Below are 26307 nucleotides of genomic sequence, written 5' to 3' on the forward strand. Positions count from 1 at the left end.
CATAAGTTTAATAATTATTTTACTTGCAAATAGTGTTCCTTGGAAGTTTGTTTTTCACCAACATGACGTAATGTCAATGTCCCATGTTTGGATAAACTTTTCTGAATTTAGGCCAGATTTGCTAACCAACATGCAGTACATTTTCAATTTGTACTTTTGACTGTGTCTTTAGTAATTAGGTCAGAAAATATTTTAGTGATGGAATAATCTCATTAATGAAACATGAAAGATTTTGTTCCAATATTAAGCGGACATCTGAGCCACATCTTATTTGGAATTAAATGCATTGCATTCTTGTTATATATTCCAGCTGTTGTTGTTGTATGAAAAAATCATATTCTATATAGGCAGGTATTAGAGTCAATGATTCAATGAAATAAATGAAGTAGAATATATGATGAGTGGTTTATGTAACTAAATGCATTTTGTTACAGAATATTTGCAACGTGTTATTCTTATAAAAAATGAGGGTTTTAAAATATTGAACAACTGGTTACATCACCAAATTCTCATTGTTGATAGTCATTCACTAAGTGAAGTAAACATGTGCCTACATTATAGTTTGTACAAATAGTTAAGCCACAAAGAAGAACCACTGGTATCGACCCGTTGTCAGGAACTGCAGGTTAGCACCAATCACAAAAAATGACGACAGTTTACCAAGGTTTCGTCTTTAATGAACAGACTTCTTCAGAACAAACAATCCTGAACACATTTGTGAGCATATATACTCTCACACTAATTACATTCAATTAACATACCCATATTTTAATAAAATATTAATTAGCTTAAATTCAACCTTAAGAACCATACAAATATATGATATACATGCAATGTAAACATACTAATACATTTAAAAATATATGTATATGTATATTAGTAATGTTAATATACAAAGGTAATCTGTATTCTTAATAAATAAATACGTCTAAAATATTGTAAAATAATAATGTGAAAAAACATATGTAAACTAAAAAACATGTATAAACTAAAAACAATAACTCACTACATATGCCAGTTAATATTCCAAAATACCAACATTTTTCAGTAAAATATACACTGAACCATATAGGTTTTATACAACTGTTTATCCCTTAATATGATTCAATTTTAGAATGGGAGCGAAACTTATGTTGTCATTGATGCCTGGGAACACTTACAGGTTAAGCAAAGCATTTCTGTGTGGTATGATAGTCATACAAAGAGACAGTGAAAGAGAGACAGGGGCTGTATGTATCACAGTGTGTGTATGTTTCTGTGTCTTTGTTCATGCAAGTGTGTGTGTGCATGTGTCTGCATACATGCGTGCATATGTGTGTGTGTGTGTGTGTGTGTGTGTGTGTGTGTGTGTGTGTCTGCATACATGCATATATATGCGTGTGTGTGTGTGTGTGTGTGTGTGTGTGTGTGTGTGTGTGTGTGTGAACTCATATATAAATCGGTGCATATGTATTTGTCCTCAGCATTTCAAAGTTCCTCATGTGACTTCTGATTCCTTCACATTTTCACTGAGATGTTTAAAGATAAAAGTAATTTTTTGGTTATATTTCATCTAAGCTGTCCTTTTATCTTTTGGCATCTCATACAGCTAATTATATCCATAACCTGCCCTAAATTTTGACTTATAATAGTATACCTTGAACTTTGATTAGCTACAATGTCACATAACATACTGTCTTGTTGCCTTGGCCATGAAAAACAAGCAAAATAGCACATTTTGCCAAAGTATGTCACTGATGGCCAACACACAAGTGGTCTGAGTACAGAGGAAAAGAAGAAATGTATCAGGAACAGACTAATACAGAGGTGAGCCAGAAGAACCACAGAGCTCTCATAACCTAGGCTGTGGCTAAGTCCAGCTTGAACTGTAACAAGTTTTACAGGGCTGTCAATTGAAATATCATAGGATCATAGGAAGTTACTTGGCTATTAGGCCCGAGGCCCTTACAAACCTAGCCAAGAATTTAGCCCATGTTCCGACAAGTCAGCAGCCAATGCCCATGTCTAGCAGGGACACAAGTGGAATCTCAGGGGTGTATTTTCTGTTCCCCATCCAGTTATCCAGGTTGCACTTAAAAAGTGTTAATGAGGTACTCTGCTTCACATGGAAAGGGAGTCTATTCCACAGAAAGAGGAGTCTCTGGGACACAAATCTGTTCTGCCAACAAGTCCTGTTGATGTCACAGACCAGGTTGAGGTCACACATGTAGGTTACTTGAGTGGAGCTTGACTTGCAGATATGCAGCAGTCTCATCAAGGCAGGGATTGAGACTGTTTTGTATGCCAGGCAGAGGTCACCTCTGAGGTGTCTGTATGAGACTGAGTAGAGGGGACAGGGCTTTTAGCCTATCTGTGTAGGGTAGATGTTTGAGGCCCTGGATTCTCCTGGTGAGGAACCTCTGTGGTCTCTCAAGCTGCTGCATGTGCTTTGTGAGGTACATGCCGAAAGGGACAGTGTACTCAATAATGGGCTTATAAGGGAAGAATGCAGAGATTTTATGAACTACTTGTCCCTGGATGAGATACCCTTACTTATGAGGTGGGCCACATAGAAGGCTTTCCGCACAATGGAAACAACATGGTGGTAAAAAGTCAGGTTGCTATGAACCTGTGTGCCCAAGTCCCTCACAACTGATTGCATCCTTGTTATTAATGTGATAATTTGTGGGGACATTACTCTCCCCAAAGGGAATGATGATGCATTTTTTGGCATTCAGTTTGAGGCCATGTTTCTGGCACCAGTCATTTGTTTGAGTTAGACCCTCTGGGAGCATGTCCACATTGCTAGGGGAATTGATGACACACCCAGCTTGCAGTCATCTGCAAACCTTGTCAGCCAAAGCCCACTAGATTTGGCCTGCACTTCAGAAAAGTATATCCCAAACAACAAAGGCCCCAAGACTGATCTCTGCGGTACATCACTCATTACGGGTCTACTGCTTGAGGTGTCTTCCCCTATTTTGACTAGGTGGGTTCTGTCAGTGAGCCAGTGTGCTACCCATCTGGTAACATATGGATCGATGCCTAGTTGAGAGAATTTATCTGTTATACCCGAGTGGGGAATAGTATCAAAGGCTTTGACCAGGTCAAGGTAGGTGGTGTGCATCATTTTCCCCTTGTCCATGGCTTTGGTGACTTTCTTGAAGAAGTCAACCAAATTTAACAGGCATGATATCTCTTTGATGAAGCCAAACTGTGTTGTCCTTATTAATAAGACCCATGATAATACATTCAATGGCCTTGCAGATCAGGCTAGTTGAGCTGATGGGTCTATAATTTCCAGGACATGTGGACGCTCCACCTTTTTGCAAAGGGATGACAGTGGCTGTCCTCCACTCAGCTGGGATGAAGCCAGTACTCAGGTTTTGGTTTTATAGGGTGCCTAATGGTGCTGCAAGTTCTTGCCTGAGTTCATGTAGGCAATCATAATGTCAAGTGCCAACACTCCAAAAAAAAAAAAAAAAAAAAAAAATGTAGAAGAGCAAATCACAAACATTGCTCTTCTCCTTTAAAATTGTTTTTTTTTTTTTTTTTGCAGGAGGGTGGGCCTCCCAAATCCCCTGAAATTTTATATACAAATTTCAAGATCACCATACCCTTGAGAAAAGGGAGTATTCCAAAAAAATGGCCATCTTGGACTTGATATATGCAAGTATGTTTTTTCAGCCATTAAGTCTCTGTATTTTGGGAATCATTGAAGCAGGTCCCTACATTTCAAATGGTTACCTGTACAGAGCCATATAAGGAGATAACACTGTCTTAACTCCTACTGACTAGAAAGAGAAGGAATAGGTGTCATTTATTCACAGTAGGGGTTAGAAGGAATTCATTTATTTATTTTATTTACACTTTGTTGACTGGGTCAGTCCTGATGTTATCTTGATTGTTCAAGTGCAAACTTATTTAATTTCCATTGGCACGCTCCTCTCCCTCTATGGCCATCACACCTTTTTATTTATGTATGTATTCTCTGTCAGCCTATTCCTTCCTCTCCACTCCCATCTTTAGAAGACACTGTGGAGTAAAGCAGGAATTACAGATCATGGCCAACATCAGGTGGGTGTTTAGGAAATTGTTTTAATGCACCATACAACTGTCCCCATTGCCAATCAGTAGACTCATTGCCATGCCTGATTATGCTGGGCTGTTGTGCATATGCACACACTTGTGATGTTCTGCTGCACTATTTCCACTCACTGGCCAGGGTCATATGTATGAGTCCAAGTATACTGCAGGACAATACTGGGCTTTGTCCATATAGTCGACTTTAGTAGGACTTAACTGACTCTGTCCTTGGATGAGCAGTGCCAGTTTTATATGACTTATTGCCAAAACAAATGAGGAGAATTTAATATGTTTTAATAATATATAAATGTTACTGTACATACAAAACAGCATCATAGAAGGGATGGAGGATGGTGTTTCTTATGTGAGTGAAGATGCTGGCATCTATTTAAGATTAATTTAAATAGATACTTATTATCTCTTTATAAATGTCTTTCTTCAATATTTGATGCTTAAGTGTGACATTGAGATACCTATGTTTTATTTATTTGTTAATTTATTTATATGTGTTAATTGCTATACAGTACTGATCTTCATGGATCATATTCAGACCAGTCCAGTGGATACAAAAACAAAGTAAAGACAAAATTATAATTCAGGTAGGGAACAGTCTCAGTCTCTCTACACAAACAAATTAAAATATTAAGAAAAACTGGTGAAAACCTGCAGTATAAGTTTCCATGTTTAGCACAGGGTGTTTGTAATTTTAGCAATAAGCCATAGGTGTGTGTGGGTAATGCTTGGTTTACTCACAGCAGGCATGGTTTGATAGGTTCACAGATTCATAGGTCAGTATTAGGCTTTTAATCCAGAGAAAGATTAGTAGTCTAGCCATAATATTCCAAATCATTAGTACCCATTGACATGACTAATTTATACATCATTTTGACTCCTTTCAATGAGAGTTTGATTACCCATCTATTCATCCATGTTCTGCTTAAAGATGGTCAAGGAGCTATTAACAAGTGCAGAGAGTACATCAGCAAACAGGAACCCATACCCATTATTTCAAAGAACAAAGGTTCAAACACAAAAGTTAGTCAAAACAAAGTGCCATTAGACTATAAGATATATGTCTATGTCAAGCACTTAGCACTCTTCAAGAAAAATCTTGATGAGTGGGTGGGAAATAGGGAATACACCCCGGGGATCACTTCTGTGTCTCTGCTTGACAGTGGCACAGGCAAATAACTTTCTTGGGTGGCATAAGCCATGGAACCTTGCTGGCTAGGCTTACGTAGGCCCTTAGGCCGATAGCCTAGTACCTACCTATGAACCTACGAACCTATAATTTATCTGACAAAGTATTATCTGAGGGAGAAACAAAAGTTTTAAAGAAAGATTTCTCTTTCATCCCAACTGGTAGATATAATTTACTGCAAACTTTAATAGATTTGAAGGGCTGCACTAGAAAATAAAATTTAAAAATATTTTTAAAGACAAGATATCACCTTAAAATGGTGATTTTGTAACACCTAGTTTGTTTAACCCACCTCTTCACCACTCCATCAAAGCTTTTGAAGACATGTAAAAAAGAAATCAGAGACTTGTTAAAGAGAAAAAGTACCAGCAAGTATTGCAATCTGACGGACTATGAGAAACTAAGTTTTTATGTACTTAGGAATGATGGTAATATAAGGATAATGAAAACAGATAAAGGGGAGGTGATGGTGATTGTCAACAAATGTGATTATGTGAGTAGTATGCACAAACAATTGGAGGATGAAGTTTTTTTTATCAACGAGTCAACAAATATGATGTGAAAAAAAGCTAATAGGAAAATTGATTCTAGGTTGTAAGAATCTTTGTCAGAGTGTATTATTTCAGAAAATATGTTTTCTCTTTTTTATTCAGCTAAACTGAATATAGGTCAGCTATTTGGAGTAGCAAAGATTCACAAGAATGAGCTTGCCCCCCCCCCCCATGTAGGCCTATTGTCTCAGCACCTGCCTCTAAGTTAGAAGCCATTTCTAAGTTCATAGGCAGGGCCTTGTTAAAATTAGTTAAATGGACCCCCCCCCCCATTTGTGAAGGATTCATTTGATTTTTTAAGTAAAATAAAAGACCAAAAAGTAGGCAAAAAAGATTTATTGGTCACAGTAGATGTCAAAGCACTGTACAGTTTCAATTCACATGACACAGGGTTGGAATGGGTTGGGTATCTGTTAACTAACAGTGTTGAATATGAAGTTGGTGAAAGTAAGTTTTTAATTGAGAGTACTGACCAAGTATTAACCAATAATTACTTTTGCTTTGAAGGGGGATACTATCTTCAGAAGAGAAGAGTGGCAATGGGAGCCCGAATGGCTCTCAATTATGAAAATTTGGTTATGGCTTATTGGGAGGCTAACATTTTCTCAAACCTAATGGTAGATTGAATGTAAGTTTGATTATCAATTTATTGATGACTTGTTTTTTTGTGTGGAGTGGGTGGGAAGCTGAGTTAAAATAATTTATTGAGATGATGAACAACAGTACAAACTTTTTAAAGTTTTCACATAGTTTTAGTAGTACTAGCATTTGTTTCTTGGATTTAGAGGTGAAAAAGGATGTTGTTAGTAATTGATTAGGCTCCACCATTAGTTACAAAAATTTTTCTAGTAATGCTTTATTACATTACATCAGCATGCATCTGACTTATGTTAAACACAATATTATCAAAGAACATTTAGTTAGACTTCAATGTTTGACTACCAATACCCAGTTGTTGGATAAATTCATAGAAGAATTGCAAGAAAGATTCATCCACAGGGGTTATCCAATAGGAATTATTAAAAACATAGTTAAGCAAAAGGCAGACGAGGATGGGAATATAAAGGACAAAGAGAGAGAGAATGGTCTCTTTCAATGCCTTTAGTATATTCTACAGATAGTAAAGCAATTAGACACATTATTAAAATAATTGGCAGATTTTAGCAAGTAATGGTGACACTGAGCAATTTTTGGGTTCCACCCCAATTTCATCAATAAAAAAGACAGCAATTTTAAGAAATTATTGGAGATTACAAGTCACAAATCTACCATTAGTAGGAAAGGTACTTTCAAATGTCAAAATTGCAGTATGTGCAGATATATAGATGAAAGGCAACATTTTGAGGTCTTTGGAGATAACAACGTGTGGTCAGTACCAGTTTTTTTTACTTGTGATTCTGTTATTTAGTTAGCTAAGTATTCCTCATGTTGTGCATTTTATATAGGAAAAACAAACAGGCAATTGAGGAAACAGATGTATGAGCATTCTTATGCTATGAAAGTTAAAAATTATGACAATGCATTAGTAAAGTATGCGCATGGATGTCAGAATTTTAAAAAATTGTATTTTATTGTCATTGATTTTGTTCATAGTGAATTTAATGGTGACAAAGAAGGAGAATTGGATTTTAGAGAATTTAAAAGGCAGTTGGAGTTTAATTCTTATAACACACCGAGTTTAAATAACAATGTTAATTATAAAGTTGTACTTCAGAGAAAGTTATATTATGAGAAGTGCAAGGGATAATATTGAGCAACTAGCTCTGTTTTGTTTTAATAAAATTTAACTGTTTTTGTTAAACTTCTTTAAGATTAAGTAGTCTTTTATTGCACAAATTAATGAGTTTTTATTGGCTCAGTGATTAATTTGTTTGTGTCTTTCGGCTTTTCCTGGTTAGGGGTCGCCACAGTGGAACTCCGGTCCGCTAATGATTGGTAGTTGATTTTTATGTGTCGAGTTACCAGCCCTAACATACAACCTTCAACGAAGTTACGCCCATTCATGCATATCTCCATGCAGAAGATGCTCTAGCTGAGAATCGAACCGGACAGCGTCTTACTGTGAGGCGACAATGCTACCACAGCACCACCACCACGGGTGGCTCAGTGATTAGTGATGTCCTATTTAAAGAAGGTATTTGGTTCAATGTTTATTCTGAAGAAGACCTTTTCAAAGGTTGAAAGCACTTAGTCTTTATTAAAAAGTATGCCCGTTACTGTGTGTTGGTTTGTGTTTTTTTGTTTTTGCAATGCTTTTAGTAAGGTTCACTTTATTTCCGCTGTGACCGAGGCTTTTTCAGTTGTTTTTTAACATGGTCATGGAGCTACTTTTATAAACAAAGGAAGTTTGTTCCACAGATGAAAGATTCTCTGTGATATATATATATATATATATATATATATATATATATATATATATATATATATATATTTATAGATGTATATGTATACCTGCCAGCAAGTCCTGTTTATGTTTTGGTGGAGGGTAAGATCTCTTGAGTGGGTGTTTAAGGTGTTATTAGTTTTGCAGATATGCAGGATTATTCTAGACTCTCTAGGTTGGACAGAGCTCACCTCTCAAGAGTCTGTAGGAAACAGAAAAGAGATTGAGAGAGAGCACTTTATGGTAGTCTAGGTAACCCATGGAAGACATATCCTTTATTACCTTAGTGATGAAACACAGAGGTTTTCAAGCTGGGTCATATGCTTAGACAATAACAAACCAAAGTAGACATTATTATGGGTCTAAGGAGAGAGGAGTAGAGATTATAACTTCCTTAAATCTGGAAGAAATACTCCTGATAACTAGTCTGGCAAGGTAAAAGGCTTGTTTTTAACAACAGTGGATACATGGCAGTCAAAGGATAGCTTATTGTCAATGAAAGTGCCTAGGTGTATAATGAGTGAGTCAGCTTTCAAAGGGCCGTCACCTACTCGGTATGTGCATGGATGACCAGTTTTGCTAGAGGACACAATAATACATTTCTTGACATTTGGTTTTAAGCCCTGGTCCAGGTACCACTTATTGATGAGTGTTAACCTCTTCTGAAGAATTTGGAAGTCAGTTGGGGAGAAAATGGAAAACTCCACCTTAGAACTAAAAAAAAACTATTTTTTCATTCTCTCTTGTTTCTGAGTTATTTTAACATCTCAAAAATCACTCTGAGTGCTGCTTATAGAATTTTAATGGGTTTTCTGCAAAATGGTTGTCAATGGGGCTTGACATATCAATGTGATCTTATTTTTCTTCAAGCTTCTCTCTTTCCCATAATCCATTTCAAGTCTGCTTTATATGAGTCATGCTAGACATAAGGAAGTAGTGGTGTATTCCCATTCCATTAACATATAATGGGATTATTGTCAGTCACTATTAACTTATATATTGTCTGTAACAAGACTGCTTCTTTATTTCATGAATGGCCCTCATTTGTGTGTGTCTCAGGGCTTGTTTTATAGTATACTAAGGAATTATACAGCTGCAACCAAAACAGTTACTAAATTGCAGGGCTTTGTTCAAAGTATCTTTTTGTAGTCCAAGATGAATTGACAGCCTCTCCCCCTATACTTTGGTAAATGTGCTGATTCTTTATAAGAATTACAAGAAAAAATATTTTCTGACTTTTCTATAAATGTCACAGACATCTTTGATCCTACATTCAAGCCATCTTAAAATATAAAGTAGTATAAATAAATGTTTAAAATACCAATGACTAATCTAATTGCTCTGTTTTGGTATGAAAGGCATGACAACATTGGAAGCAGCTGTGAATCAGTGTAAGTTCTCTTCCTCTTTGCAATAAAGACAGTAGAAACAGTTTCACACCTCTGTGTCTTATTTACAGCAGCCTGAGCTCCTGACTACAAATTTATCTGTGTCTGTGGTATGTCATGGAGGTGTAGACAAATTCATCTGCAACTTATGTGAGAAGTTAAGCTTTAAAAAAGTGGGTGGTCTTTCCCTTCCTTTGATACCAAAGTGGGGAAATTACAGTTTTATAACGTACAAGCAGGTTTCAGGTACCTACACAGTTCTGGAATCATACTGTAGGGAGAAAAGCAACCTAAGAGTTGAGTTAAACTATAGGAGACGGTAGATTTTTCCTTTAATAACTCCAAGTTTGCAGTCATCTGCAAACTTGGTCAACAACAGGCCCTTGATCTCAGGCTTGACATCAGAGAAGTGGTCCTATGACAAATCCTGGGGGGGTGGGGTGGGAGGGGCACCACTGGTACTGTCCTTTTCAAAGAGAGCATGCTTCCCACAGTAATTGATTAGGTTCTGTCAGTTAACCAGTTTACTATCCAGTGGGTAACACATGAGTTTATATTTAAATTAATTAGCTTGTTGATAATGCTGTAATGTGGAATTATTGACAATGCCAGAATGTGGGACAATATCAAAGGCCTTAGCCAGGTTGAGATAAGCAGTGTGGATTGCTTTACATGTGTCTAAAGCATCAGTGAGTTATTCAAAGAAACCCACCAGGTTCAGGAGGCAGGAACTACCTTTAACAAACTTAAACTGGCTTGGTTCAAGGACTTGCAAACTGCCTATGCCCTTGTTAATAAGTTCCATAATGATTTGTTTCACTGTTTTACAGGCAAAGCTTTGTGAGGCTAATAAGTCTATAGTTTCCTGGATCAGCACTGCATCTCCCCTAATGAAGTAGGTTGACTAATGCAGCTCTCTATTCCTCTGGCACAAATCCAGTGGAGAGACTTAGGGTGTCTACCAGACATTATCTGGTGCTGATGAGAAAGCACCCTGGAACATTGTCAGGACCATTGGAGCTAGTGTTTTATTACCTTAGAAAGAGTATTTGGGACTTGCTTAGAGGTGATTAGAGGGGTGAGATGGTGTGATAATAAGATGGGGAAGTTACAGGAAGTTAGGGGAATAAAGTTAGAGCTGATTTTGTCCAGTAATACATTTGCTACATCCCCAGTAGATGAGTAAGTCACAGCATTCTAAACCTAACAGAACTTAGCAAGACTTACTGATTCATAACTGTCCCAGTGCACTCTCAATGTCTTCTTAGTTTAATGTACTTTCGACTGGATTGCTCAGGGGAAAATAGGTTTAAATATTTCATGTCTAACATAGGAAATGGCACTGCAATTCTGCTTTGGAAATCTATTGTCACAACAATTTATGATGAGGATGGCAGAAAAAGTTATTCTAAAACTTCTCTGATGCAAAAGAAAATTATTATGTGCTTTATTCAAGGAAGCAGTGCACCTCTTGTTAAAGTATTGTATCATGTGCTATATTTAAGGAGGCAGTACACCTGTGGTTAAAGTATTGTATTATGTTATGTATTTTAAGGAAGCAGTACACCTGTAGTTAAAGTATTGTATTATTTGCTGTATTTAAGAAAGTAGTACACCTGTGGTTAAAGTATTATATCACGCACTGTATTTAAGGGGGCAGTACACCTGTGGTTAAAGTATTGTATCATGTGCTGTATTTAAGGAAACAGTGCACCTGTGGTTAAAGTATTGTATTATGTGCTGTATTTAAGGAAGCAGTGCACCTGTGGTTAAAATATTATATCATGTGCGGTATTTAAGGAAGCAGTACACATGTGATTAAAGTATTGTATCATGTGCTGTATTTAAGGAAGCAGTACACCTGTGTTTAAAGTATTGTATCATGTGCTGTATTTAAGGAAGCAGTACACCTGTGGTTAAAGTATTATATCATGTGCTGTATTTAAGGAAGCAGTACACATGTGGTTAAACTATTGTATTATGTGCTGTATTTAAGGAAGCAGTACACCTTTGGTTAAAGTATTATATCATGTGCTGTATTTAAGGAAGCAGTACACCTGTGGTTAAAGTATTGTATAATGTGCTGTATTTAGGGATCAGTACACCTGTGGTTAAAGTATTGTATCATGTGCTGTATTTACATATCAGTACATATGTGGTTAAAGTATTATATAATGTGCTGTATTTAAGGAAGCAGTACACCTTTGGTGAAAGTATTGTATCATGTGCTGTATTTAAGGAAGCAGTACACATGTGGTTAAAGTATTGTATCATGTGCAGTATTTAAGGAAGCAGTACACCTGTGGTTAAAGTACTATATCATGTGCTGTATTTAAGGATCAGTACACCTATGTTTAAAGTATTGTATCATGTACTGTATTTAAGGAAGCAGTACACTTGTGGTTAAAGTATTGTATCATGTGATGTATTTAAGGAAGCAGTACACCTGTGGTTAAAGTATTGGCTACAGATCTGAATATTTTGATTTTGCCTACAGACTGTTTAAGCTTTGGCAAGTAATTTAATTTCTTTGTACTCGTGTTTCTTCCGTGAATAAGGATTACTGTGGTAAGCTTGTTGAGAGAAAACTAATCAGACAAAAAAGAAAAGAAAATAGTTAACCTGACCGAAAGCAATGTGGAATGTAGTGAAACCTCAAGTTTGTCATTTTGCCAGAGTGTGATCGATGCAGCTTTACAATTACAAAAGCAATTCAATAAAAGCAAACGTCTTGACAGGAGACGGCTTTCAGTGGTTCAAGTCTATTACTTAAGATGCTTCCTAAATCCCTCATTCTACTTTAAAACAATTATAGCCAAAACTGTGAGGAAAGCCATGTAAAAACTTGATCTAAAACCTTGTTTCTGAGAAAAATTGTCTTAATAATAACCTTTCAACAACTGCCTCAATGTTCTTTGTAATACGTAAATGAAACAAAAATAAACCCTTACATCAAAGCTCTAGATATCTCAACAATAAAACAAATAAAAAGCTACAAATATCTCAGACTTGTTGACTTTAGCACTCAGACTACACAAATAACATATCACAACTTAAACCAATTATCAATAAAAATCTTCTTACTAGGTCTCAAACCACTTTACACCCTCAAGCAAGATGTGTCATTGTAAAAATGTGTTTATACCATGAATAGGATATGCCCTCCCATTCATAACTTTCAAATCTTCCCACAACACACACGGAATCCAAACCTCACTCAATAATACATACAGATATATTGACCCAGACCTCAACATGACTATACAACTCTGTCCAAGACTAAATGTCTTACCATTATAGCCAGAACAATATTAGTTCACTCTATATACAGGGCATTGTCAGACCCCACTCTGATGGACCTCCTGCATATCCACAAAACAAACAGTACCAGAATTACCCGTTCTAAAGATTTAAACCTTGCTTGTGATATAAATAGGACCTGCTGGAGAGATAGGTATGTATCCCAGAGACTACCCCGTCTATGGAACAGGTTCCCCATCCATGTGAAGCAGAGTTCCTCCCTAATCCAATTCAAATGCAGCTTGGACAATTGGATGGGAAACTGGAAATTCATCCCTGGTTTGGCACTTATGTCTCTGATGCAAACAGGTAACCTGTAAATGGTTCATCTCCAAGGCCCATGCTTACACTTATCAAGGGTATCAGAACTTGTCAGAGATTTGGAATGCATGGCTAGGCTTACAAAGGAATCACAAAACTGGCTAGCACCAAGTAGTGAAACCCAAAAAGCTTTTATTGTGGCAACTCCAAAGGCTATAGCAAACTATAGCAAAACAGTCAGACCAGTTTCGGCATCCATATGCCTTCCTCAGTGGACATAACTAACAAAAATCTGTCCTCATTTAAATATATATCGCATTTCCAATTAATAATTGATTATAATTGCTCATTAAGACCAGGTCTAAACAATCTCCCAAGTCTAATGATCCAATTACATTCTTTAGTATTTAAAACAGAGTGCCAACCCATTCTGCCCTGTCTATTTCCTTTTATTATATCAGTAATAGTAAAAGTGAACTGTGTTGTAGTGTGTTGCAAAGTGTGTTTATATAATGAGCTAGAAGCTCTTTTATTTCGAATATCACTTAAATGTTCAGAAATCCTAACCCACAGGGACCTAGATGTTTGGACAACATAAAATGCTGAGCAGGAACAACTGGCTAAATAAATAAGCCAATCCGTGCTACAGTTGCCAAACAATAGGATATCATGAACTTTTGATGTATTTGCACTAGTAAAACTTTTGGATTTAAGGACATATTGACAAGCAGAACAATGACCACAGGGGAAACAACCCTTAAGTAAATCTCTGAATAGGGTAGTCTGTGACTGAATCATCTCCCTACTATGTTTATAATGACTGAAACGTGACCCCAAAGTGGGGCCCCGTCGAAAATAAAACAAACACCTAGGTCCCAAAATTTCAGAGATTCTATCATCTGACTTTAAAATACCCCAATAACGATCAACAATGTTCCGAAGGATATTGGTATTCCGCCCATAGGTAGTGACAAGCTGGCCATTTAAGCAGCATTTAATACATTGCTTTTCATTTTAATCCTTAGACCTTACTAAGCTCTCTCAAGAATATTGCTGCATGGTTCTACCTTACTCAGAACTGTTTACACAAAATACCAGTAGATAATTAAAAATGACCACTGACTCAGAATTTTATAAATAGAATTTTGAAATCCAGTTGAACTAGCATTGTGATCTAACATGTCCCTTTATTATGAGTATTTGTAAACCATGCTAAAGGACAGACTCATGTAAAAACTGGAAAAAAAATCATGTTTTGGATCATACCTTGATATTTTCTGCAATATTAATACTTCTGCATCACTCTTTTGGGTTAAAATTATTTTTAACTTGGTTCTGATAGTATCTACCATGCTGCATGATTGCATTTGACATTTAAGGTATTTGTTTCCCTCAGGTAATTTAATGGGGACATACAGTACACTGTGGTGATAAAATTATTTTTTTTCTCTCTCAGTTCCCTAATGACCATTTAGCCCACACTCTACTGATCCAGTTGACCCATTCTTTCCCCAGGAGGCAAGAGCCATACATATCATTCATTTCTTTCAGAAGTCTTCACCCCCTCCCCCACCCTGAACAAGTGGTCCCTTATAACCTCTGGTCTTCATCAGAGATTATCACATAGAAATGATAACCTGGACATGCACACATCTCTCTTCTCCCAGAGAGAAGTGAACAGACTTTGCCTCACTATTCCTCGTCCTCTTTTGACTAGTTAATAGTCTAGGCTGGGCAGTCTCTACAGCTGCTACTGCTTAAATCCCCTGTGTCAACAGAACTGGCTAAATGTTGATGAAAGCATGTATTATAATCCTATCTTTCTAGTGACATGGAATGAGAACACTGTGATTTCCTGTTTTTTTGACTGCCTATGTCAAGAGTGTCAGTTTATTTGTTCACTGATACTCTTTAATTCTTGTTAGTGTTCATCTTTTACAAAGAATTCAAAGCTACATTTTAAGGTTAGTTATAAAAGAGTAGGTCACTTAGTGTTTTCATTCTGGCTCAGCCATATTTTTAACTGGGGAGTGAACCTGATTTTATGTGACTGATAAAGCACTCTTAAAAGGACTGACTTTGTACTGAATACCTATGTTTATGGCTTTCTCACACTCACAACAGTGTTAGCATCTTCAATTAAAAATACCTATGCAGCCTTAAGACAAAAACTACTGCTGCGACCAGCTTCTCTGAATATCTCAAATTTGCTGCAGATAGCCTTGCATATCCTGTCTAAATTTTAATAAACTTCTCTATTCAAGAAAAATATGTCCCCCACCTTATGGAAAAAATTCTACATAATACTCCTCCATAATGGCGGCTCATCAACTGAGCTCAGAAGCTATATACTAATTGCCATTCTCTCACCCTCATCCCAAAATCTTGGAGAAATGTATTCACCCTCATAGCACTACATATATTACTTCTCATAACTTCCTCTCTCCCTCACAACATGGTTTCAGACACAATCACAGTACAACCACTGCCCCTCTAAGGTTCACAGATATAACAAATCACAATAGAAATGTAGATCTTCTAACCTCAGCTCTATTTCTGGATCTATCCAAGACATTCAACAATGTGCTATTACCCTTCTCACTTAACTGGCTTCTTAGTTACCTCACTTACCATTAAGCAATGAAAAGGTAAGATGATAGCTACTCTTTCCTTCCAGTAACCATCATAGTCCCATAGGGTTCCATCCTAGGACTACTACTGTTTAACTTGTTTATCAATGACCTGATTATACACAGTACAATATGCCAATAACTCCACTCAGACATGCACTGCTAGGATACTACTTATGCTCCAAACACTCACCCAGAAATCCTTTGCTACCATAGAAGCTTGGCTTGACAACTCACAACTCCTACTAATAATCACTGCCAATTCTCCCTCCTCCTAAAAAAAACTACCTTCAACATGCTGTCATCCAACAAGACCAATACAGAACTTGTATCCCGCACTAAACTACTAGGTGTGATTGTAGATGATCACCTTTAACAAGCCATAAAGATGACACACCAAAAGCTAGGCTGCCTTTATAGACTAAAACACTACCTTACTGACTGTTAGACCACACATAGCCACTTCTTATCTACTCCACACCCTGTTTTATGTATCTCCTCCCCTAACCAACCTCAACTCCTCTCTATCAGCAAAACCAGAACAATGCTACAGTAAAGTAGCAAAATTTGCAACCAACCAACAATATGAATCACTTCATTTCCTCTCTCTAAAACAACTAAACTGTCTCAAACTACATAATTCTCTATCGCATTCACAGTTAATTACAACCTTCACACTACTGCACATCCCTGAAACATTCCCATCTCTTCGCTCCATCATTCACCCTTACAATACTAAGAGACCTCTAGTCACCACTGACAAATCATTAGTCACCATAACTAAATCTAACAAAAATCCAGGATACTCTCTGTATTCATGCTAGATTGCTAATAGATGGAATACTGTCCCACTCCTCTTAAGAACAGTCTGCAACCTGAAAACCTTGAAATACCAACTGAAGCAACATCTGATAGATAAATGGCTCTGCACCTGCTCCACCCCTGCTTAAACTGGTACTAATATAGCTATATGAATTCATGCCACAACTCTCAGCTGCACATATTTAATGTACTTACCATAACTATGATCTCATCTCTTTTATATGCCTTGCACCTCCTCCCCTCCTTCTGTTCTTTGGCTGCTCTAACTCTTTATCTTATTTTCCTAAGTCCTATATTTGGAACAAGCCTTTATAGTAACAAATGTTCTTACATAAAACCTTACAATCTATGCATGCTGATCATATTGCACTGCATATACATCCCTGTATTTAAAAAAATATATTCATATACAACTCAAGTAACTGTTATTTTTAATTAAAACTGCCATTAGCTTTTTCTGGCATGGCTTTCCTGATGTAAAATCATTCTTCCTTGGGATAGGTGCCCTGTTGGTTTCAAGGTATGCTAAATATCTCTCCTTCCATTGCAGTTTACTGATTTTACCTGTCAATGAGGTCATATTGAATGGCTGATCATTTTCAGTCACATTCTAGGTTCCACTTTTGTGAACAGCAGTAACATAATACCTTATCCAGTATTCAATAAACTTGTTATTTGTTGAAATATTCCACACAGCACCATCCCCACCCCCAGCTGTCTAAAAATTCTAAGGTGAATATTGCCAGATACGACTGACCCATCTATCATTAACTTTTAAAGTTGTTCTACGACCATCTTCCCTGTGGCAGAACTGGAAGCAACCTTGTTTTCCTGGCCACTTTTGACTGTATGTGACAAGCCTTCTTTCTTCTCCTAGGCAAAGGGAAAGAGATGCATTTGCTTAGTACCCTTGCTCTTTCCACATCCATTTTGCCCAAACACCATGAATGCTCTTAAATTTCACTATCCCTCTTTTTGTCTTCTTTTGCTTCATTGTGTGACTATACAGGCATTTTTTACAATGTGAAAAATAATGGCTAAACTTCTATATATAATAGAGCAGTAAAGCCTTGAGTAGTTTCGAGATCAGGAGTAAATTCTTAGAGATTACAATTAGAACATAAGCTTAGCTGCTTTGTTTTATATTCCTTCAGATGTCCGGGAAAATATTGGGCAGGATTCACGATGGCTTGCACGGAGTCTAAGAGTTGTGTAAGACTCCATGCAGCCATAGCGATCCAGGAACAGCCGGAAATACCGTGTAAGAGACCAGCTAAAACGTCTCTTACACGGGCAGGGCGTGGATATGCTAATTACCTGACTTGCAGCCGAAAGGCATGCAAATGAGGTAGATTAGCGATCCACGAAGCTGAAACTAGCCCGTGTAAGAGTCGTGTTAGGTGTAGAAATGTACTCAGTTGACAACTGAGTACGTTTCTGCAAATAACACAATGGAGCCATGTCAGCTCCAAATAAAGTGTGCATATGTGTCAGGCAGCATGCCGATGGGCAAATATGTAGCCATTGGCAAGGTAACCCGATACAAACATGAAAAATAAAGATTTTTTTCGGCGATCGGCGAGGTTTAAACGCAGCGCAGCCCCGCGCAAACGGGCTGCGCTATATAAAACATAAAAATAAAGGTTTTAAACCCACAAATGTGGGTTTTATGCAATGCATGGATTTACAATGCAGGGACTAGCAGACCAAAAACAACATGGCCACCGTTTAGTGGTTGCTAAGAGGGGAAGCTGAGTGTAAGACACGTAACTAAACATTAGTAGGCAATCCTATGTAAATTAGTGGTAGGATAATGAATCTCACTGTCACATAGCAAATGAGCACAGTCTATGTAGTGTAAGAGTTAGATAAGGGGGAGTAACAGAGTAGGAGATAGGTGACATCACAGGGGGGAATGTTAGAAAGAAATCAAGCTCATTGGAGCAAAGTGGTATGTGAAAGATGTCAGTCACACAGCATAGAAAGAGGAGTGTCAACAGATAAGCATGGGAAAGTCAAGAAATGGAAGGTGTACACTGTGGCTAACACCAAAGTTTCTTGCTGTGCGTGCATGCGCGCGTGTGTGCGCTGGGAGGCACGAGTAAGACAGAGTGCGCACGTGTAAGGCAGAGTAAGCAAGTAGGAGCCTGTTTAAAGATCTGTAAACCTGTTTGCGCTGGTGTGCGCGTGTTTTAACCCGAATAAGCAGAGTCTAGTCCGTGTAAGCATGTGTGTGTGCGTGGTAGCCACTGTGAGCGTGTTTTCACTGGTATGCGCTCTGCTCCTCCCTGAGGAAACAGAGAGGAAAAAGGAAGCAGAAGAAATACTAGGAAGCTAGCAGGGAATACTGGTAGAGCTAGCAGGTGAAAACAATTAGAAGCAGGCAATTACACAGGCAGAATACTAGCCCAGCCCAGCACTTAAAACACTGCAAACAGCATTGCAGTATGTTTCTCTCAAGAGACACTGCAAGACAGGAGTAAGCTATTAGAAGTGAAAACTGAAAAAGCTGCACTCAGACCAAACATGCTAGGGGCTGCCATAACTGTTATAAGGAGACATAGGAGACTTGCTGAGGGTGGTGACAATGCAAATGCTGCCAGACAATCCACAGTGAGGAGACGGAGAAGAGTGTACAGGCCCAGGGTCACCTACCAGGGGTTACATGAGCTGGAGATAGTGGAGCGCTATAAAGTGGACAGAGACCTCCTGCAGAAAATTGTTGAGCTGTGCAGGCCACGCCTCACACATAGAACCAACAGAGGGGAACCCATCTCAGTGGAAACCAAGGTATGTGTTGGCCTAAGAATACTAGCAACAGGTACCATCCAGAGACTAACTGGTAATATGATGGGGATCTCACAGGCATCTGCATCCAGGGTACTGCACCAGTTCCTGGATGCCATGTCAGCACATGTCGGAGATCATGTATATTTTCCCAATTCCCATGAGGCATTGGCCAGCAATATGTGACTCTTCCAGCAAATAGCGGAATACCCTGAGGTAGTGGGTGCAATAGACTGCACGCATATATGCATCAAGGCACCAGCTGGTGAGCGGGGTAGGGCATACATCAACCGCAAGGGCTTCCCCTCCATCAACTGCCTGGTCGTGTGTGATGCCCAGGGCATAATAATGAATGTGTGTGCTGGCTGCCCTGGAAGCTACCATGATTCCCATATCTGGCATCTGACGCAGCTGTACCAGACATTTGCCAATGGGGACATCCCACATGGTCACTTAGTTGGGGATGCTGGATATGCATTGGAGCAGTGGCTGATGACACCCATCAGAAATGCACACACACCTGAACAAGAATGCCATAATGAGGCACACGCACAAACACGAAATGTAATAGAGCATGTGTTTGGGCTGCTCAAGTCATGGTTCCGGTGCCTGGACACATCTGGTGGCGCCTTGCAGTACTCACCAACTACATGTACCCAAATTGTCATGATATGTGCTAGGCTACATAATATGATTCTGCAAAAACAGCTGCAGCAGGACCAGCATAGGGCCTGGACAAATGTCCCCCCACCATTGCCAAGGCCATCACAGGCAGAGCATGACTTTGAGGAGGAACAACCTGAGCCTGCCCCAGTAGGCAGAAGGAGGTGTGCCCAGTATGCCCTGGCCTTGGCAAAGAGGCAACGCATAGCACATACACTGGCTCAGTAGGAACCCTGGGAATGATACCCCTCTCTGACTCACTCATATAGTAAAAGGGACATCTAACATGACACAACCTGCTTTCAAACATGTACAGGGAGTGTAGTATGTGCATCCGACATAGGCAGCCCTGCAGCACCACCTGAGGAATGATTGCCATGTGTTAAGCAATGTAACACCATCTAGTATATGCAAACATGATGACCCTGCCTAACATCTCACCCTCACCAAGCATGATGCCACACTATGAAGACAACAAGATCAAGTACAATAATTGGCTGAAGTATTGCTGTTAGCAAAGGGGAGCAAATGGCTGACAGCCTGGGATGACATGCCGAGCAAGACATGATGCTCCACCTGCTAGGGATGGCATGCACCCAGCACACCTGGCTGTGTGGATACTGGCAAAGGCTGTTGTCACCCCCACTGTGCCTTTAATAGGTAAGGCTGGAAACACAAACCCACCACCATAGGTAGCACAAGGGATAACAACCTGGACGTAATGCTACCCAATGCCAGAAGTCTAAACTGCAAGATGCATGCAGACCAAACCCACCTCAGCATGGAGAATGGTAATATCTGTTCTGTAACAGAAACCTGGGTCAAGGCCCAGAAGAGCACCCTAATACTACCAGGTTATGCCTTATACCATGCTCTACAGCCCCAAAACATGGAACAAACTACAATAGGAGTGTGGCTATCAATTATTGTCAAGCATAACCACACCCCCAGGTTAGTACCACAGCAAGAAGCAGCATGGACTATCCATGGGCAAGTAACAGTGGCTCAAACTGCATCCCTGTTTGCAGCCTGCTACAGACCACCCTCCCAAATCCCGGAACCCCAGCCAGCCTTCCTGAAGACACTGCAGAGTATGAATGTCTCACCAAATATCAAACAAGGCACACTCAAAGTATGACATATGTGGTAATCCATTATGTACGGAAGAAGTAATCAGGGACCTAGGGACACAAGTGGACAGTAACCCGTCATGTGACACATTGCCAAGGTGGCCAGGAAGACCTGCTATATTGCCCACCTTAATATGAAAGGATGCACATGTAGATCAAGAGAGGTCACTGTGCCCCCATACTCTTCCCTTATCAGGCCCATACTTGAGAACAATGTCCCAGTTTGGATGTACCTTACCTGACACCTGCAGCAGTTAGAAAGACCCCAAACATACCTCACCAAGAGGATAAAGGGTCCAAACATTTGTCATCTGCTGCCTGGCTGAAGAAACCACAGCCCAATTCACATGCATACTGCCCAGTCAGAGGCGATGTATGCCTGATGTACAAGGCCATGTCCAATCCAGAATGAATGGACATACTCCACTGCAGAAACTCCAAATCCAGCAGAGACACCACAGTGAGATATCTGAACCTCCACACATAGATAAATAGGATGTGCTGGAGGGACAGATTCATAACCCAGAGGCTCCTTACAATCTGGAACAGAATCCCAGTCCATGACAGGCTGAGCTCCACACTCATACTCATCAAGAGAAATCCGGTCAAGTGTATGGGAGATAGTAGGTGTACACTGGGGGCCATCCCTGTGTCACATCTAGTAAAATAAACCCTAAATGGGCATAATATGCACATTGCAAGGGGTGTTGAAAGCCACACACAATCTGTCTATGCTCAAACATGGCCAGGGCAGATAGCCTAGTATGAACCTATGACGATACAAATTGTGCAGGACACAAAGGATAATCACACAGCTGTCCTAACGGATGGTAGGAACCATGGTGATAATCCACAGATATGCTCTGCAGTACTCAAATATCACAAACAATACACCAAAACCACACACATTGCCAACATCCAACCTAACAGATTCTTTGCAAACTCCCCACCAGCACCAAACTGCCAAATATCTATCCCAGCAGAGTGCTGGCCCCTGACATTGCAGATGCTGAGGTAACAGCCAGCATCTACAAAGCAAACCACACAGCAGCAATGGTACCAGATGGTGTCCTGGGTTGTGTCCAACAAGTACTGTAAGAAGAATGGAACACCAAATAGCACTACTGCTCACTCTCATTCTTACCACAGGATATGTACCCAAAGAGCAGTGTACAGCAACAGTGGTCCCTCACCACAAAGGTGGTGCCTGAATGGATACTGCAAACTATCACCCCTCAACCCTGACTATCTTGGTCGGCAAAGTAATGGAGAGGATGATCATGGAGCCCAGGAATAACGAGATTGGGTACCTACAGACATTGGACCCTACCCAGTGTGGCTTTCATAGGGCAGACATGTCTGACTCATGTGAAACATGCACCAAGGCCATTGATGAGGGGAATGTGGTTCACACAGCCTATCTGGACCTTGCTAAACCCTTCCATACAATACCCCAGTTGTTCAGTACAGATAAGCTCACCAGCCTAACTATAAACCCCTATCCAAGTAGATGGGTTGCAAACCAGCTCAAGGACAGAACTGACCTTGTCAGAAATGCTGCAGCCATGTCAGACTACAAACCAGGTACAACTGGCATCCCACAAGGCACAGTCCTCTTGTATGCTATATATGTCACATAGGTACAGGCCAACATGGAAGGACTCTGTCTGAACAGGTTCACAGATGACTACAAACTGCCCACCATATCGGACCCTCCAGCTGACACAAGCATCCTACAACAGGCACACATAGAAACAGACAAGTGGTGCCACAGGCCATGTCAACAAGCTAAATGCAGAATAGTGTATAGTCATCCCCTGTGGAACCACAGTACGTGGCCACAAATTACCACATAGGTGTTAACCCATTAAGTACATCAGGAGCAATAAGAGACCTGGGGACACAAGGTGATATATATCCTGCATGTGACAACCATGTGCCTGTAGTGGTTACAGAAACATACCATATACCCACCTAATCATGAAGGTAAGCACAGCTAGGTCAGGGTAGGTCATTGTGCCTCTCCAGTCATCCATCAGCAGCTTCACAATTACGTACAATGGCCCTTGTGGGATGTACCTTAGCAGACACCTGCATCAACTGGAAAGACCCCACAAATACCCCACCAGGAGGATCTCAAAGCTGTAACAGATACCATGTGTTGCCTGATTAAACAAGCAGCTCCACACAGTGCCATACCGCCTGGCTGGAGGTGATCTGTGCCTGATGTATAAAGCCATGACCAGCTGGAATAAATGACATTTGGCACCATGTAAAATCTGAATGCTGGTGACATATGCACATGACAGGCCTGAACCCCAGCACAGACATAAACAGGACATGCTGTACCGATTGGTCCATAACCCAGAAGCTCACTCCACTCATGACTAAACTCCCAGTACAGGTTATCCAGGGAGTCCCTCATTGACTGTCATCCAGAGGAATCATGATGACTGGATGGGAGATGGTAGGTGTACCCTGGATATCACCTGTATGTCACGGGGTAGACAGAGGCACAGCACACTAACCCTGACATATGTCATGGCAAACACCAGTAAATATGTGTGTTGAAGGACAAACACTCTCTGACTAGCATTACAAATGGCCTATGGCACATGGCCATTGTTTGTCACTGTCCACACAAGTTGTGGAATACATTAACAATGTCAGACAATCTTGTTCTATGTTGTCCATATCTGAACATAAAGCAACATGGTCATATCTGCACAACTGGCCCTCAACCAGTCTGGTGTGCTCACTATAAATATTACAAGCAGTGATAAGACTGAAACCGATGATACTGTCCACCACAGTGAAAGTACTGAACCAGTACACTATACGACAATACACTGTTTGGTCAGTATGAAAGGATGTTGACAACTGTATGCAAACTATCAAATGACAACCCTACAGGCACAGCATAATGCCTGTTAGGTTCAGACACAAAGCAGTTGGGCAGTAAGAACACAACCTGATGTCCAACACTCAACTGTACATGTGAAATATAGATGAAGTCCACACACAAACACAAATGTGGTGGATCACAGATCTCAATATATGGAAAGTTCACACTGGGCCTGCTCGCACACTTAGATAAATGAGACGTGTCAGTCAAGAAGCCATATAAACTGTGAACTGGGCATGCTCACACACTTAGGCCATGTCACAGTTCAGCAGTTGCACACACCACACACGTATCTGGCATTTGTATGTGTTAACACTGGAACCTCCCACAATACAGAAATCTGCCCAGTGCACACAGTGAAATTACTACAGAGACATAAGTAAAGTACTGGATCCCACTCATATGCAAACATCTGCCACAGTACACAAGTTGTTCATAGAGATAGGGAAAGCTATGGCAATAAAGACCCACAAACAGTATATGAGCAACAGATACTTGCATCTAACAGGTAAACATATGGCCGTAGAGTGCAATACTAGGCTGTTGTCCCTAGGGAATACAGAAGGCTATCCACAGTGTATTTGGCATCTGCCTCCACAGTACAGTAGGCCACTGTGCCTCTGCAATGTTAATGCATATATATGCTCTCCCCCTTACTGATGGATAGTAACAGATGTACATACCTCTTCATAAATAATGATGTCAGCACACTATACATATGTCAAGAGCACAAATGATACCCAGTAATTTGAATAGCATGCTCAGCTACTGCGTTTCCCACAAGTGTCATAACATAGTTAGGTAGGGGTTTGAATCCTGCAAGTGTTCATTGTGTGTATGTGTGACTGTGGGGTGGGGGAAAGTAGTCTGTGTGCAATTCTATGTGTAAGAGAGATGTCCCTTTTGGCAACCAGTACAACACACCACATGCTGCATATTCCACTGTCTAAACACTGATGATGTCAGCACCCTATAAGTACAGCAGGAGAAAGCAAGCCTCCCAGTAATGCAAATAGCGTGCTCTGCTACTGCGTCTCTCACAAGTGTCATAACACAGTTAGGTAGGGGGTTGTATCCTACAAATGCCATGTGTGTTTTTGTCACACAGTTTGTCCATGTGTGTGGGGTGTTGTTCCCAATATTGCACGACATAGATTATATCAGTAATGTCAATGCACACATGATGTATGTGTGTGCCACATACACATATGTACCTGTGACCTTCAATAGTTCCCATGTCTGAAGCCTGCCTCATGTGAATACATGGAATTTGCATTAGACAACTTTATGACTGTGGTGTTCTGTGCAGGGGCTGCATGTGGTATGTGAATATACAGTGTGAGTTGTATATGGTGTCATCCTACCAGCGAGGGATACACGTCTGGTCTGGAGCATATAGTCCACATGTTGTTGATGAACAGGTGCAGCATGTTTTCACCTCTTGTGGGAGTGGTAACAAGTTGTTCCATAGCAATTCAGTGAATAAATGCTAGGAACCTTTCAGCTAGGGTCTTGGAGCTAGAGTAATGCTCACACTCTATGTTTGGGTAGTTGCAGTCCACCCATATAATGGTGTTTGTAGAGACCGTCATATTCCCAGTGTTATCAGGAAGGCCAAGTGGGTTTCCTGGGTATGGGAGGGTGGTGTGTACCAGGCTATGAACCTGAAGGCAGTCTAACCCACTGTTAGTTGCACATGGATAGGCTCTGATGCTTTGTGCTGTGCCACCAACCTGGAGGTGTGTGTATCTGTGGTGCCTTTGGATACTTCCCCCCTGTTCTGGTTTGGTGCATGTTTAGGGGACGACAAGCATGGTATGAGGTATGACCTGACAGTGATGGGGGGCACCTGGGAGCCTTATACCAGGATTCTGTTACTGCACAGATATTGCTGTTCTCCATGCTAAGGACAGTTTCCACTGCATGCATCTTGAGGTTTACACTGCTGGCATTGAGTAGCATTACTATTAGTGTCCTATCCCGTGTGATACCTGTGTAGGTGGCTATGTAATTTGAGCCTTGCATAAAAAGGCACTATGTGTGTAGCAAGAGCCTTTGCCAATATACAACGGCCCATGGGTGACAGGTGCAAGCTGTCCCTAGCAAAGCAACGTGGCTTGTCTAGCATGTAATCCCACGCTGACAGGCATTGGATCCCCTTTGAATGTCACCGAAACATAAGCCAATTGTAGAAATTGATCATCCTGTCTACATATTGTGG

The 26307-nt window shown here is 40.0% G+C and overlaps 1 protein-coding gene across 1 annotated transcript in view; it reads right to left on the reverse strand.

The window, feature by feature from the left end:
* The window catches only part of PALMD (palmdelphin), a 648769-nt gene that overhangs the window by 607217 nt on the left and 15245 nt on the right, over nt 1-26307 (reverse strand). The window lies entirely within an intron of this gene.

This window comes from Protopterus annectens, chromosome 10.part0, assembly GCF_019279795.1.
Source record: "Protopterus annectens isolate FY-2018-M chromosome 10.part0, PAN1.0, whole genome shotgun sequence".
Lineage (NCBI taxonomy): Eukaryota > Metazoa > Chordata > Ceratodontiformes > Protopteridae > Protopterus > Protopterus annectens.